This window comes from Delphinapterus leucas, chromosome 14, assembly GCF_059928025.1.
Source record: "Delphinapterus leucas isolate spDelLeu-1000000601 "Yukka" chromosome 14, BTC_Dleu_Yukka2, whole genome shotgun sequence".
NCBI classification, from domain to species: domain Eukaryota; kingdom Metazoa; phylum Chordata; class Mammalia; order Artiodactyla; family Monodontidae; genus Delphinapterus; species Delphinapterus leucas.
Genome location: NC_143142.1, coordinates 35,643,992 through 35,658,718, shown reverse-complemented (window position 1 = coordinate 35,658,718; position 14,727 = coordinate 35,643,992). Strand labels below are relative to the sequence as shown.

Here is a 14,727-nt window from a genome sequence, read left to right as displayed (position 1 = left end):
GACCTCAGACCTCCCAAAAGGCAAGAAACCCCCCATGTACTTGGGTAGGGCAAAAGAAAAAACAGAGACAAAAGAATATGGATGGGACCTGCACCAGTGGGAGGGAGCTGTGAAGGAGGAAAGGTTTCCACACACTAGAAGCCCCTTTGCGGGCAGAGACTGCGGGTGGCGGAGGTGGGGAGCTTCGGGGCCATGGAGGAGAGTGCAGCAACAGGGCTGCAGAGGGCAAAGCGGAGAGATTCCCGCACAGAGGACCAGTGCTGACCAGCACTCACCAGCCCGAGAGGCTTGTCTGCTCACCCACCGGGGCGGGCAGGGGATGGGAGCTGAGGCTCGGGCTTTGGTCGGATCCCAGGGAGAGGACTGGGGTTGGCTGCGTGAACACACTCTGAAGGGGGCTAGTGTGCCACAGCTAGCCAGGAGGGAGTCCAGACCTGCCTAAGAGGCAAGAGACCATTGTTTCAGTGTGCACGAGGAAAGGGGATTCACAGCACCGCCTAAACAAGCTCCAGAGACGTGCGCGAGCCGTGGCTATCAGTGCAGACCCCAGAGACGGGCATGGGACCCTCAGGCTGCTGCTGCAGCCACCAAGAAGCCTGTGAGCAAACACAGGTCACTATCCACACCTCCCCTCCCAGGAGCCTGTGCAGCCCACCATTTCCAGGGTCCTGTGATCCAGGGACAACTTCCCCGGGAGAACGCATGGTGCACCTCAGGCTGGTGCAACATCACACTTGCCTCTGCCGCTGCAGGCTAGCCCTGCATTCCATACCCCTGCCTGCCCCCCCCCCGCCCCCGCCCCGGCCTGAGTGAGCCAGAGCCCCTGAATCAGCTGCTACTTTAACCCCATCCTGTCTGGGCAGGGAACAGGCGCCAGAGGGTGACCTACAGGCAGAGGCGGGGCCAAATCCAAAGCTGAACCCCAGGAGCTGTGTGAACTAAGAAGAGAAAGGGAAATCCCTCCCAGCAGCCTCAGAAGCAGAGGATTAAATCTCCACAATCAACTTGATGTACCCTGCATCTGTGGAATGCCTGAATAGACAATAAATCCTCCCAAAATTGACATGGTGGACTTTGGGAGCAACGATATATATATATTTTTTCCTTTTTCTCTTTTCTGTGAGTGTGTGTGTGTATACTTCTTTGTGTAATTTTGTCTGAATAGCCTTGCTTTTACCATTGTCCTAGCATTCTGTCTGTCCATTTTTTTGTTTGTTTTTTTAGTATAGCTTTTAGTGCTTGTTATCATTGGTGGATTTGTTTTTTGGTATGGTGGCTCTCTTCTTTCTTCCCTTTCTTTTTTTTGTTACTTTTTAATTTATTTTTAATAATTATTTTTTATTTTAATAACTTTATTTTATTTTACTTTACTTTTTCTTTCCTTCATTCATTTTTTTCTCCCTTTTCCTCTGAGCCGTGTGGCCGACAGTGTCTTGGTGCTCCAGCCAGGTGTCAGAACTGTGCCTCTGAGATGGGAGAGCTGAGTTCACGACACTGGTCCACCAGAGACCTCCCGGCTCCATGTAATATCAAACGGAGAGAGCTCTCCCAGAAATCTGCGTCTCAGTGCTAACATCAGCTTCACACAAGAAGGAGCAAGGTACAGTGCTGGACACCCTATGCCAAACAACTAGCAACACAGGAACACAGCACCACCCACTAGCAGAGAGGCTGCCCAAAATCATAATAAGGTCACAGACACCTCAGAGCACACCACCAGATGCGGTCCTGCCCACCAGAAAGACAAAAATCAGCCTCATCCACCAGAACACAGGCACTACCAGGAAGCTTACACAACCCACTGAACCAACCCTAGCCACTGGGGGCAGGCACCAAGAAAAAAAAAAAATGGAAACTACAAGCATTCAGCCTGCAAAAAGGATACCACAAACACAGTAAGTTAAGCAAATTGAGAAGACAGAGAAACACACAGCAGATGAAGGAGCAAGGTAGAAACCCACCAGACCAAACAAATGAAGAGGAAATAGGCAGTCTGCCTGAAAAAGAATTCAGAGTAATGATAGTAAAGATGATCCAAAATCTTTAAAATAGAATGGAGAAAATACAAGAAACATTTAACAAGGACCTAGTAGAACTAAAGAGCAAACAAACAATGATGAACAACACAATAAATGAAATTTTAAGTTCTCTAGAAGGGATCAAAGCAGAATAACTGAGGCAGAAAAATAGATAAGTGACCTGGAAGATAAAATAGTGGAAATAACTACTGCAGAGCAGAATAAAGAAAAAAGAATGAAAAGAATTGAAAAAAGTCTAAGAAACCTCTGGGACAACATTAAATGCACCAACATTAGAATTATAGGGGTCCCAGAAGAGGAAGAGAAAAAGAAATGGACTGAGAAAATATTTGAAGAGATTATACTGGAAAACTTCCCTAATATGGCAAAGGAAATAGTTAATCAAGTCCAGGAAGCACAAAGAGTCCCATACAGGATAAATCCAAGGAGAAACACGCCAAGACACATATTAATAAAGCTATTAAGAATTAAACACAAAGAAAAAATATTAAAAGCAGAAAGGGAAAACAACAAATAACATACAAGGGAATCCCCATAAGGTTAACAGCTGATCTTTCAGCAGTAACTCCACAAACCAGAATGGAGTGGCAGGACATATTTAAAGTGATGAAAAGGAAAAACCTAGAACCAATATTATTCAACCCAGCAAGGATCTCATTCAGATTTGACAGAGAAATTAATACTTTACAGACAAGCAAAAGCTAACAGAATTCAACACCACCAAACCAGCTTTACAACAAATGCTAAAGGGACTTCTCTAGGCAGGAAACACAAGAGGAGGAAAAAAACCTACAAAAACAACCCCAAAACAATTAAGAAAATGGTAATAGGACCATACATATCAATAATTACCCTAAATGTAAATGGATTAAATGCTCCAACCAAAAGACAAAGACTGCTGAATGGATATAAAACACAAGACCCATATATATGCGGTTTACAAGAGACCCACTTCAGACCTAGGAATACATACAGACTGAAAGTGAGGGGATGGAAAAAGATATTCCGTGCAAATGGAAATCAAAAGGAAGCTGGAGTAGCAATTCTCATATCAGACAAACTGGACTTTAAAATAAAGACTATTACAAGAGACACAGAAGGACACTACATAATGATCAAGGGATCAATCCAAGAAGAAGATATAACAATTGTAAATATTTATGCACCCAACATAGGAGCACCTCAATACATAAGGCAAACGCTGACAGCCATAAAAGAGGAAATCGACAGTAACACAATCATACTAGGGGACTTTAATACCCCACTTTCACCAATGGAAGGATCAACCAAAGTGAAAATAAATAAGGAAACACAAGCTTTAAATGATATATCAAGATGGACTTAATTGATATTTATACAACATTCCATCCAAAAACAACAAAATACACCTACTTCTCAAGCGCTCATGGAACATTCTCCAGGATAGATCATATCTTGGGTCACAAATCAAATCTTGGTAAATTTAAGAAAACTGAAATTGTATCAAGTATCTTTTCCAACCACGACGCTATGAGACTAGATATCAATTACAGGGAAAAAAATGTAAAAATACAAGCACATGGAGGTTAAACAATACACTACCTAATAACCAAGAGATCACTGAAGAAATCAAATAGGAAATCAAAAAATACCTAGAAACAAATGACAATGAAAACACGATGACCCAAAACCTAAGGGATGCAGCAAAAGCAAAAGAGTGAAGTTTATAGCAATACAATCCTACATGAAGAAACAAAAAACACCTCAAATAAATAACCTAACTTTATGCCTAAAGCAATTAGAGAAAGAAGAACAAAAAAAAAACACCCAAATTTCGCAGAAGGAAAGAAATCATCAAGATCAGATCAGAAATAACTGAAAAAGAAATGAAAAAACATCAGCAAAGATCAATACAACTAAAAGCTGGTTCTTTGAGAAAATAAACAAAATTGATAAACCATTAGCCAGACTCATCAAGAAAAAAACGGAGAAGACTCAAATCAACAGAATTAGAAATGGAAAAGGAGGAGTAACACCTAACACTACAGAAATACAAAGGGTCATGAGAGATTACGACCAGCAACTATATGCCAAGAAAATGGACAACCTGGAAGAAATGGACAAATTCTTAGAACAGCACAACCTCCCCAGACTGAACCAGGAAGAAACAGAAAATATAAACAGATGATTCACAAGCACTGAAATTAAGACTGTGATTAAAAATCTTCCAACAAACAAAAGCCCAGGACCAGATGGCTTCACAGGTGAATTCTTACAATCATTTAGAGAACAGCTAACACCTATCCTTCTCAAACTCTTCCAAAATATAGCAGAGGGAGGAACACTCCCAAACTCATTCTATGAGACCATCATCACCCTGATACCAAAACCAGACAAAGATGTCGCAAAAAAAGAAAGCTACGGGCCAATATCACTAATGAACACAGATGCAAAAATCCTCAACAAAATACTAGCAAACAGAATCCAACAGCACATTAAAAGTATCATACACCATGATCAAGTGGGGTTTATCCCAGGAATGTAAGGATTCTTCAATATATGTAAATCAATCAATGTGATACAGAATATTAACAATTTGAAGGATAAAAACCATATGATCATCTCAATAGATGCAGAAAAGGCTTTGGACAAAATTCAACACCAATTTATGATAAAAACCCTTCAGAAAGTAGGCACAGAGGGAACTTAACTCAACATAATAAAGGCCATATATGACAAACCCACAGCCAACATCATCCTCAATGGTGAAAAACTGAAAGCATTTCCATTAAATCAGGAACAAGACAAGGTTGCCCACCCTCACCACTATTATTCAACAAAGTTTGGGAAGTTTTAGCCACAGCAATCAGAGAAGAAAAAGAAATAAAAGGAATCCAAGTTGGAAAAGAAGTAAAGCTGTCTGTTTGCAGATGACATGATAATGTACATAGAGAATCCTAAAGATGCTACCAGAAAACTACTAGAGCTAATCAATGAATTTGGTAAAGTACCAGGATACAAAATTAAAGCATAGAAATCTCTTGAATTCCTATACATTAATGATGAAAAATCTGAAGGAGAAATTAAGGAAACACTCCCATTTACCACTGCAACATAAAGAATAAAATACCTAGGAGTAAACCTACCTAAGGAGACAAAAGACCTGTATGCAGAAAACTATAAGACACTGATGAAAGACATTAAGGATGTTACAAACAGATGGTGCGATATACCATGTTCTTGGACGACAAAGAAATATACAGATTCAGTGCAATCCCTATCAAACTACCAGTTGCATTTTTCACAGAACAAGAACAAAAAATTTCACAAGTTGTATGGAAACGCAAAAGGTCCCGAATAGCCAAAGGAATCTTGAGAAAGAAAAATGGAGCTGGAGGAATCAGGCTCCCTGACTTCAGACTACACTACAAAGCTACAGTAATCAAGACAGTATGGTACTGGCACAAAAACAGAAATATAGATCAATGCAACAGGATAGAAAGCCCAGAGGTAAACCCATGCACATATAGTCACCTTATCTTTGATAAAAGAGGCAAGAATATACAATGGAGAAAAGACAGCCTCCTCAATAAGTGGTGCTGGGAAAACTGGACAGCTAGATGTCAGAGAATGAAATTAGAATACCCCCTAACACCATACACAAAAATAAACTCAAAATGGATTAAGGACCTAAATGTAAGGCCAGAGAGTATCAAACCCTTAGAGGAAAACATAGGCAGAACACACTATGACATAAATCACAGCAAGATCCTTTTTGACCCACCTCCTAGAGAAATGGAAATAAAAACAAAAATAAACAAATGGGACCTAATGAAACTTAAAACCTTTTGCACAGCAAAGGAAACCATAAACAAGACCAAAAGACAACCCTCAGAATGCAGAAACTACTTGCAAATGAAGCAACTGACAAATGATTAATCTCCGAAATTTACAAGCAGCTCATGCAGCTCAATATCAAAAAAACCCAAACAATCCAATCAAAAATGGGCAGAAGACCTAAATAGACATTTCTCCAAAGAAGATATACAGATTGCCAAAAAACACATGAAAGAATGCTCAACATCACTAGTCATTAGAGAAATGCAAATCAAAACTACAATGAGTTATCACCTCACACCGGTCAGAATGGCCATCAAAAAATCTACAAACAATAAATGCTGGAGAGGGTGTGGAGAAAAGGGAACTCTCCTGCACTGTTGATGGAAATTGATACTGGAGAACAGTATGGAGGTTCCATAAGAAACTAAAAATAGAACTACCATATGACCCAGCAATCCCTCTACTGGGCATATACCCTGAGAAAACCATATTTCAAAAAGAGTCATGTACCACAATGTTCATTGCAGCTCTATTTACAATAGCCACGACATGGAATCAACCTAAATGTCCATCTACCGATGAATGGATAAAGACAATGTGGAACATATATACAATGGAATATTACTCAGCCATAAAAAGAAATGAAACTGAACTATTTGTAGTGAGGTGGATGGACCTGGAGTCTGTCATACAGAGTGAAGTAAGTCAGAAAGAGAAAAACAAATACCGTATGCTGACACATATATATGGAATCTAAAAAAAAAATCGTTCTGATGAACCTAGGGGCAGGACAGGAATAAAGATGCAGACATAGAGAATGGACTTGAGGACACAGGGAGGGGGAAGGGTAAGCTGGGACAAAGTGAGAGAGTAGCATTGACATATATACACTACCAAATGTAAAATAGATAGCTAGTGGGAAGCAGCTGCATAGCACAGGGAGATCAGCTTGGTGCTTTGTGACCACCTAAAGAGGTGGGACAGGGAGGGTGGGAGGGAGACTCAAGACGGAGGGGATATGGGGATAAACGTATACATATAGCTGATTCACTTTGTTACACAGCAGAAACTAACACAACATTGTAAAGCAATTATACACCAATAAAGATGTTTTAAAAAATAATGCAATAAATATGTTTCACTTTCACATTTTTCAATAAAAATTATTGTAGTTTCTTCAAAAAAAAAAATAAAGAAAATAGGTCAACTGAAAATACATAAGCAGAAACAAAAAGAGCAAAGACAATGAAAAATACCGGAAAGGGTATTAGTGATATATAGCCTTTTTTAACTAAAAAAAATCCGTCATATATATAACTGAAGGCCCAGAAGGGGAAGAAAACGGGGCAGAAACAACATTTGAAGTTATAATGGTTGCAGATTGTCCAAGAAAAGGTTTTGATAGGGTTAGAGCTGCATGGTTTTAAAAAAAGTTTGAAGTCAGAAAGGTACACGTGAAATGGCACATCTCAGGGAATAGAGGGAAAATGAAATTTACTGGAAGCTGTTATGGAGCTGATATTGGGATTGCAAGATCAAATCTCTCTGGAGTTCCCAGAGAAGGGCCACGATAAAACATTCATAGATGTGCCCTCACATCCACACATGGAAGTCCTGGTGTTTCAGTGTCTTTTTTTCACTCTGTTGGCCTAGAGTGGACAGCTCACTTTCAGTCATAACGCCAAGCTGGTGAGCAGTGACTTCCAGTCTCCTTTAAAGATTCTATCCCCGCACCTGATACATGGACCATGCAGATTCAACTCCTTTCAAAACTAGAGAGTCCTATCTCATTTCTGGCACCTAGAAATCTCCCTATCTTGCTTTTAAACCTCTCTATGTCACTTATGGCTTAAATACATGTTCTAAAATATTTTACCCAGTATTTCTGTTTTTAGTGTGGGCAATCAGAATCAGGTAAGATCAATCTGCTATACTGATCAAAAGTCCAATTAGTGCTATAGCAATCTGATGTATAAAGATTTCTGAATGTCTCTAAAGTGGCAAAGGATTGTGAAACCAGATAGGAAAATTACCAATGGGTCAGACATCCTTTTTAAGTGAAAACAGAGACATAGGAAACATGAATGAACGACTGAGATAATGTAGCATTTCTCCAGCCAAAGTGGAACATTAGATAAAGTGGCAAAGTTTCGTGAAGGATTTGTGCGGACACAACAGGATAAGGCTGGGTTTCATCCCACTTAATTTCAGGAGGGACTGCAAACATTCCACATTCTACTCTCCCCCACCCTGAAACTACAAGCCATGGTTGGTTCCCAGATTGATTCTGAATTTTGCAGTCCCCTCTAAGGGGAAATATCCTATTTAGAAAGATGGAATCAGGCTTTTTACTCTTCTAATCCCTTCTGAAGATTCAGAAGGGATGTTAATTTTGAGTGGCTAATGGCTTTTATAGGGTTTGTCACTTCTGAGTCCAGCTCTCAGTCCAGCTCTAACAGGTACATTTTGTCATTAAAATACTTAGTCATTAGCTGCTGTCCTCTTTCCACTATTACGAGTACCCATTGCCCATTCTCCCATCTTAAATGTAAAAATCTGCTTTTTGTTCATCAGGAGACATGACATATCTCATAACACTGTCCTTAGTGAGAGGTTTTTGCTTTCAGGGACTGAACATTAGCTGGAGTGTTTTCTACAACCTAGGTCTTATTTCCAGGAAAAAAAAAAGAAAGAAAGAAAATTTTTCTAAGAGCATTTAAAATAGAATCTCTAGTTCTAAGTGAAGCAAAAGTGTGAAATTTTTACATTTATTGATTAGACTCTCAGGTCCTCACAAAGGTGGAGCTACCAATTTCTGATCTTTCTACTCTGAAAGGCCAATTTATGCAACCCTAAAAAATGTAAAGTTTAACTTTGCAAGATATTCTTTTGTTAACTGGTATCTTCACTTTTTTCTTATTTTAAAATGATAGTTTCAAATTTTTCATAAACTCTTATAAAGTATTAAAAGTGGATAAAAGCATGAAGTTGGATATACATTTAGCCTTGGTGCAAATAATTTATTATAATGCACATCGATAATATTATATCAATGCTGGTTCCTCCTGTCAAAACCCTGAAACTGAAATCATATTTAGGACAGCAGACACATCAGATATGTAAGAGCAGCACTTTGCTTTGTCTGCATCAGGCTGAGTACGCAATGAGAATTTTGCAATTAGCACTGCTTCTGTACAAAAAATATATGGAAGAATTTTGGAGTCTCACTAATTACCTGTGTGGAATCATCCCTTGGATGTTCCATTAGGTACTTGTGACATTTGGAAGTGATGGAAAGATCTCTTTCTCCCATGTTCTCCTTTCAATTCCCCTCAAGAACAGTCTACTTCAGGATAGGATTGCTCTTCTCTTGGGCCAGCATTTCCCAACTTTTTGAATTATAAACACTTTACATTCTAAATAATTTCTGTCTATCCCCATAAGAACTTTAAATAACCACTTTTGCTTTGCATATTTTTATTTTAGATAAATATATTGATTTTAATGCACTTAAAATTTCAAAATATGAAGACAAACCCTTATTTCTTAACATTTAACAAATGACCACTAAATTTATTTTAAGCTAATTCTTTAGGAGAGAGCATGATTCAACCCAAATGTTTTTAAATGACATTATAATGCTCAACCGCTATACTGGCTATGTTGATAGTAGTCTAAGATTGACAGAAAGGCTTGACCCAGCTATGACATGGATAAGTCAAACAGGGTTTCTATAGCAAAGGATATTGAAGGAAGCCAGGACAGTCAAGATACACAGTAATCACCAACACCCCCTAGCACAGGGTAGGGTCCCCACCTGGGAGCTCAGGTTTGCCGATATTTGACTGAGAGTCATATCACACCTTCTGGAAGATAACTATTTCCTCCAGGAAGATCAAGGCTGGCAGCATAGTCTACCACAGGTAGACTCACTGAGTGTGAACCTGGCCCACAGTGACCCCATCTCTCTCGAGGTTATCAACATACCGCATAAGACCACAAAGCACAGGACATAAAGTACTCTCAACCTAGTCTAATAGGGGCTGATCCAAGGGCATTTCTGAACTCAGTTCACGGGAACTGAATCAAAAGTTAGTTTCTCATTCATCTCTAGGAGTCCTGCTAACATTTCGGTTGGGAGCATATATTAAAATTGCATTGAAATTTGACTATGTGTTTCAATATTAACAATGGATTCTAAAATGCTTTCACTATTTGAAGTCCTTGCCTTTATAAAATTCAGCTGGATTACTTTTATATTTTTGAGCTTTGATTGTAAATAACAAGATGAAAGATAAATTCTCAGTATGCAATGGGCAAGTAACACACTTTGGCTGGAAATAGGCTCCATTCCCGACCAAGGAAATCATAAGAGGAATATGATCATTGCTATTTTTTTTTACAAGATCTTGCTTCGCTATATAAGAATTTTCATTAGATGGTTGCCAAGTTACAGATTTGTCACAAATTGTTTTAAACTAAATTGGAGATTTATCAGAATTTCACCCTCTTCATTAGATTCTTAAATGTCAATGTCAACATTCCTAATGCTTCATGACTGTAAACAATGGGCACATTATGTGTATAGATTAAACAATATATGATTAAATATGTACCAATTTTAAATTAAGTGATAAATTCCCATCCAACTTATAACTTCCACATGTGTATACTGCATAAACCGGAGGAGGCTTTCAAACTGATGCACTTTAAAAGGGAAAAATTCAAATAATTAGTTTATTCAGTGGAATATGAAAACACACTACATTACCATCTTTAAGGATGAGCCCCTGTCTATCCTCTAATCAGTGGCCCTAAACTATCCCAACTGTCTCCTAACCTATTAACTTGTTTCCAATCCTTTCTCTGTGCAGCTCAATCTATATGACACAACCAGCCAACAACTCTGCTCATATCACTCTCTTTTCCAAAAACCTTCAATAATTTTCCTTTATCCTCCCCAGTTCCCTCATTCTTCTAATCCTGTCACGTAGAAACTATGTCCTACCCTAACTGGTCTACTGGCTGTTTCTTACAGTAGTTTTAAGTGCACAATTCCTTGATTCTTTATTTCTTTTACTCTGTATAAATGCTTTCCTAAACATTGTTTACCCTGACTGTCCACGTGCCTTTGCTCTTTTGCTGGATTCTCTATTTGGAATACCTTTTTCTAATCATCTCTGACTTTTGAACACCATGTGCTAAGGCACAGAGGCAAGACACAAGAGGTACATGTAGGGGGCTGCCAAGTAGCTCAAGATGCAGGCAAAGTGGATGCTTACGAAGAGGGTACAGTGATGGCAGAACTGCAGAGAGGGGTCAAAGGTGAGGAGCCTTGACACCATTCTAAGGACTTCCATCAGAAAACTGTGAGCCATGGAAGGTTTTTAAGCAGAGGAGTGGTATAATCAGATATGTGTTTTAGAAAAGTCATTTTGGCTGCATTTAGCAAATAAGACTAGAGTTAGGAAGACAATCAGGGAGATCAGTTTCAGTAGTGCAGGAAATAAATAGCAAGGACCTGAATCTAGGAGTGGCAGCATGGATGGATGGAAGGGTGGAGTCCAGAGATACCTGGGAGGTGGGGTCATTGACACCCATTAGCAGAGTTCTGACCTGTGAGACTAGAAGTGAAGAACAGCAGTTTGGGGTAGAGAGCAAGTTCATTTTGGATGCAATGAATCTAATACATGTATATTTAAAGAGATATGTGATGTGGGCAGTGGAATAGGAAGAACCAAGGAAGATGGGGGGAAATATAAACATGAAACAAGAGACATTTTGTGCTCTGATGATGACAATGCTGATAAATGTGGAGCATGATTAACACTTAACTCTGATTTCTCGCATTAAAGGGGAAAGAAAAACTGCAATAAGAGAGCAAGTTGTTTTGCAGCTGTTGAGCAAACAATGAGCAAGACAGGTGCTCCTAAGGAAGTAAGAATTATTCCTATGGAACATTTCTGAAACACTTTGGAAAGGCAAAACTTATTGACCTTTCTCACAAAGCTATTTACGGGATCCCAGGTAACACTGTAAAGATATTTATACCCCAGCACATCCATTAAAAGTGCTGAGCTAGCTCTTGGTGCCAATTTTGGCCCTAATATAGCTTTATATCTTCAGAGGTATATTTAGAGGATATAATTTCTACATTTAACTATATGCACATTCCCAATTAGTAGCTAAATGTATATTTTAGGTGGGGTTTTTTTTCTTCCCCAAATTAGTCTCTGTGTAATACGTGGATAAGGTCTTTTCAGAATGCCTCCCTCTCCTTTGCTATTCATTCATTTTTTCCTCAGGGAAGCCTGTTTTGAACCCCCCAACTAGGTCAGCACTCCAATGATACACTCTGATAAAACTGGGCACCTCTTCTTAGCACTTGACATACATGTCATTGACTTCTATCTTATTGTATTTGATTAATACTGTTTTCCCGCTAATCTATAACCTCCAAAAGGCAGGGATCATGTTAGTTTTGCTTGTTATTTTATCTTTCAGGGCCTAGAATAGTATCCAGCACACAGTAGGTATTCATTAAAGAGTTGTAGAATTAATGTATAAAATAAAGAAGGATAAAATAAATTAACATTAAAACTAGGCCTTTGGAGATACATTCTGTAGATTACTCCTTTCTGCCCGTGGACACCGCCGAGTAAGCATCGTTGATGTCTCCCCTCGCTCCACTGCCGTCATGTCTAAGTCAGAGTCACCCAAAGAGCCCGAAGAGCTGCGGAAGCTCTTCATCAGAGGTTTGAGCTTTGAAACAACCGATGAGAGCCTGAGGAGCCATTGTGAGCAGTGAGGAGTGCTCACAGATTGTGTGGTGATGAAGGATCCAAACACCAGGCGCTCCAGAGGCTTCGGGGTTGTCACGTATGCCACTGTGGAGGAGATGGATGCAGCCATGAAGGCAAAGCCACACGAGGTGGATGGAAGAGTTGTGGAACCAAAGAGGGCCGTCTCAAGAGAAGATTCTCAAAGACCCAGTGCCCACTTAACTGTGAAAAAGATTTTTGTTCGTGGCATTAAAGAAGACACTGAAGAACATCATCTAAGAGATTATTTTGAACAGTATGGGAAAACTGAAGTGATTGAAATCATGACTGATCGAGGCAGTGGCAAAAAGACAGGCTTTGCTTTCGTAACCTTTGATGACCATAACTCTGTAGACAAGATTGTCATTTAGAAATACCACACCGTGAATGGCCACAACTGTGAAGTAAGGAAAGCCCTATCTAAGCAAGAGATGGCTAGTGCCTCATCCAGCCAAAGAGGTCGAAGTGGTTCTGGAAACTTTGGTGGTGGTCGTGGAGGTGGTTTTGGTGGGAATGGCAGCTTCGGTCATGGAGGAAACTTCAGTGGTCGAGGTGGCTTTGGTGGCAGCCGTGGTAGCGGTGGATATGGTGGCAGTGGGGATGGCTATAATGGATTTGGTAATGATGGAAGCAATTCTGGAGGTGGTGGAAGCTACAATGATTTTGGCAGTTACAACAATCAATCTTCAAATTTTGGACCCATGAAAGGAGGAAACTTTGGAGGCAGAAGTTCTGGCCCCTATGGTGGTGGAGGCCAATACTTTGCCAAACCCCAAAACCGAGGTGGCTGCTGTGGTTCCAGCAGCAGCAGCAGCTATGGCAGTGGCAGGAGGTTTTGATTACTGCCAGGAAACAAAGCTTAGCAGGAGAGGGGAGCCAGAGAAGTGACAGGGAAGCTACAGGTTACAAGAGATTTGTGAACTCAGCCAAGCACAGTGGTGGCAGGACCTAGCTGCTACAAAGAAGACATGTTTTAGACAATACTCATGTGTATGGGCAAAAAGACTCGAGGACTGTATTTGTGACTAATTGTATAACAGGTTATTTTAGTTTCTGTTCTGTGGAAAGTATAAGGCATTCCAACAAAGGGTTTTAATGTAGTTTTTTTTCTTTTTTTTTGCACCCATGCTGTTGATTGCTAACTGTAATAGTCTGATCATGACACTGAATAAATGTGTCTTTTTTAAAAAAAACAAACAAACAAACAAAAAAACTAGGGCTTTGACTAAGTAGAGCCTTCCCTTCACTATTAGAAAATTCAGACAGGACCTCCAAGTCTGATGAAGGCATTCCTTAACAAGGCCCAGCAGAGAGTACTAGCACTTTCAATGGCAAAGCAAGGAGGAAATTGAATAATTATTTAAATTTAAAATACATTTCACTGTCATGTCCTTGCATATTATGTTCTGCCTGGAGGTCTGCATTGTGAGATTTTCATAATGAAAAAGGAGGAAATAGGTGTAATAGAATACGCAGTGGCACAGAGACATGAACTCTTCACATCTGGCAGGTTGTGGAAGGAGTCTACAGTGAGTATAGCGGTGGGGGATAAATCTATAAGTTACACCTGAAATCAAGTTGGAGAGAGCCTTGAAGGCCACAAATCTGATTTTAATCAGAACATGCTGGGGCAGGGCAAGGTTGCGGAGGGGGGGGGCAGTGGCGCTGAGGATTATGAATGCAAAATTTATACCAGTTACAGCTAGGTTTTAGAAAGCTGATACTCAAAACAAAGTAGAGAATTGCTAAGAATCACAGAGAGGAAAATCTGTTAGGAAATTACTGATATAGTTTATATCAGAGTCATTTAGGGTTTGAAATAAGGTAGTGGCCACGACAAAGAAAGAGAAAGAGCTTATATTATTCTTCTGAATGGTGGGTCATTAACTGTGATGCTGATTAAGGAGACAGAAGAGGTCTAGAGAGTGGGTAATGAGTTCAGTCTCATTACTCAGGGTTGTCCGTGTGAAAGATGCCTAGCAAGCAGCTAGAAACCACAGCTGGAGTCCTGAAGGGGGTTTGCCCAAGAGATGAAGATTGAGAAGGTG

At 39.8% G+C, this 14,727-nt stretch overlaps 1 protein-coding gene and 1 pseudogene across 1 annotated transcript in view; both read left to right on the top strand.

Moving 5' to 3' along the window:
- Nucleotides 1-13,745, top strand: part of LOC111162914 (heterogeneous nuclear ribonucleoprotein A1-like) — a 357,038-nt gene extending 343,293 nt beyond the window's left edge. The window contains exon 2 of the mRNA XM_022551217.2: nt 13,720-13,745. The gene's annotated coding sequence lies outside the window, so the exon portion shown is untranslated. The remainder of the gene's footprint in view (nt 1-13,719) is intronic.
- Nucleotides 12,556-13,713, top strand: LOC111162877 (heterogeneous nuclear ribonucleoprotein A1-like; annotated as a pseudogene).
- Nucleotides 13,746-14,727: the final 982 nt, after the last annotated feature.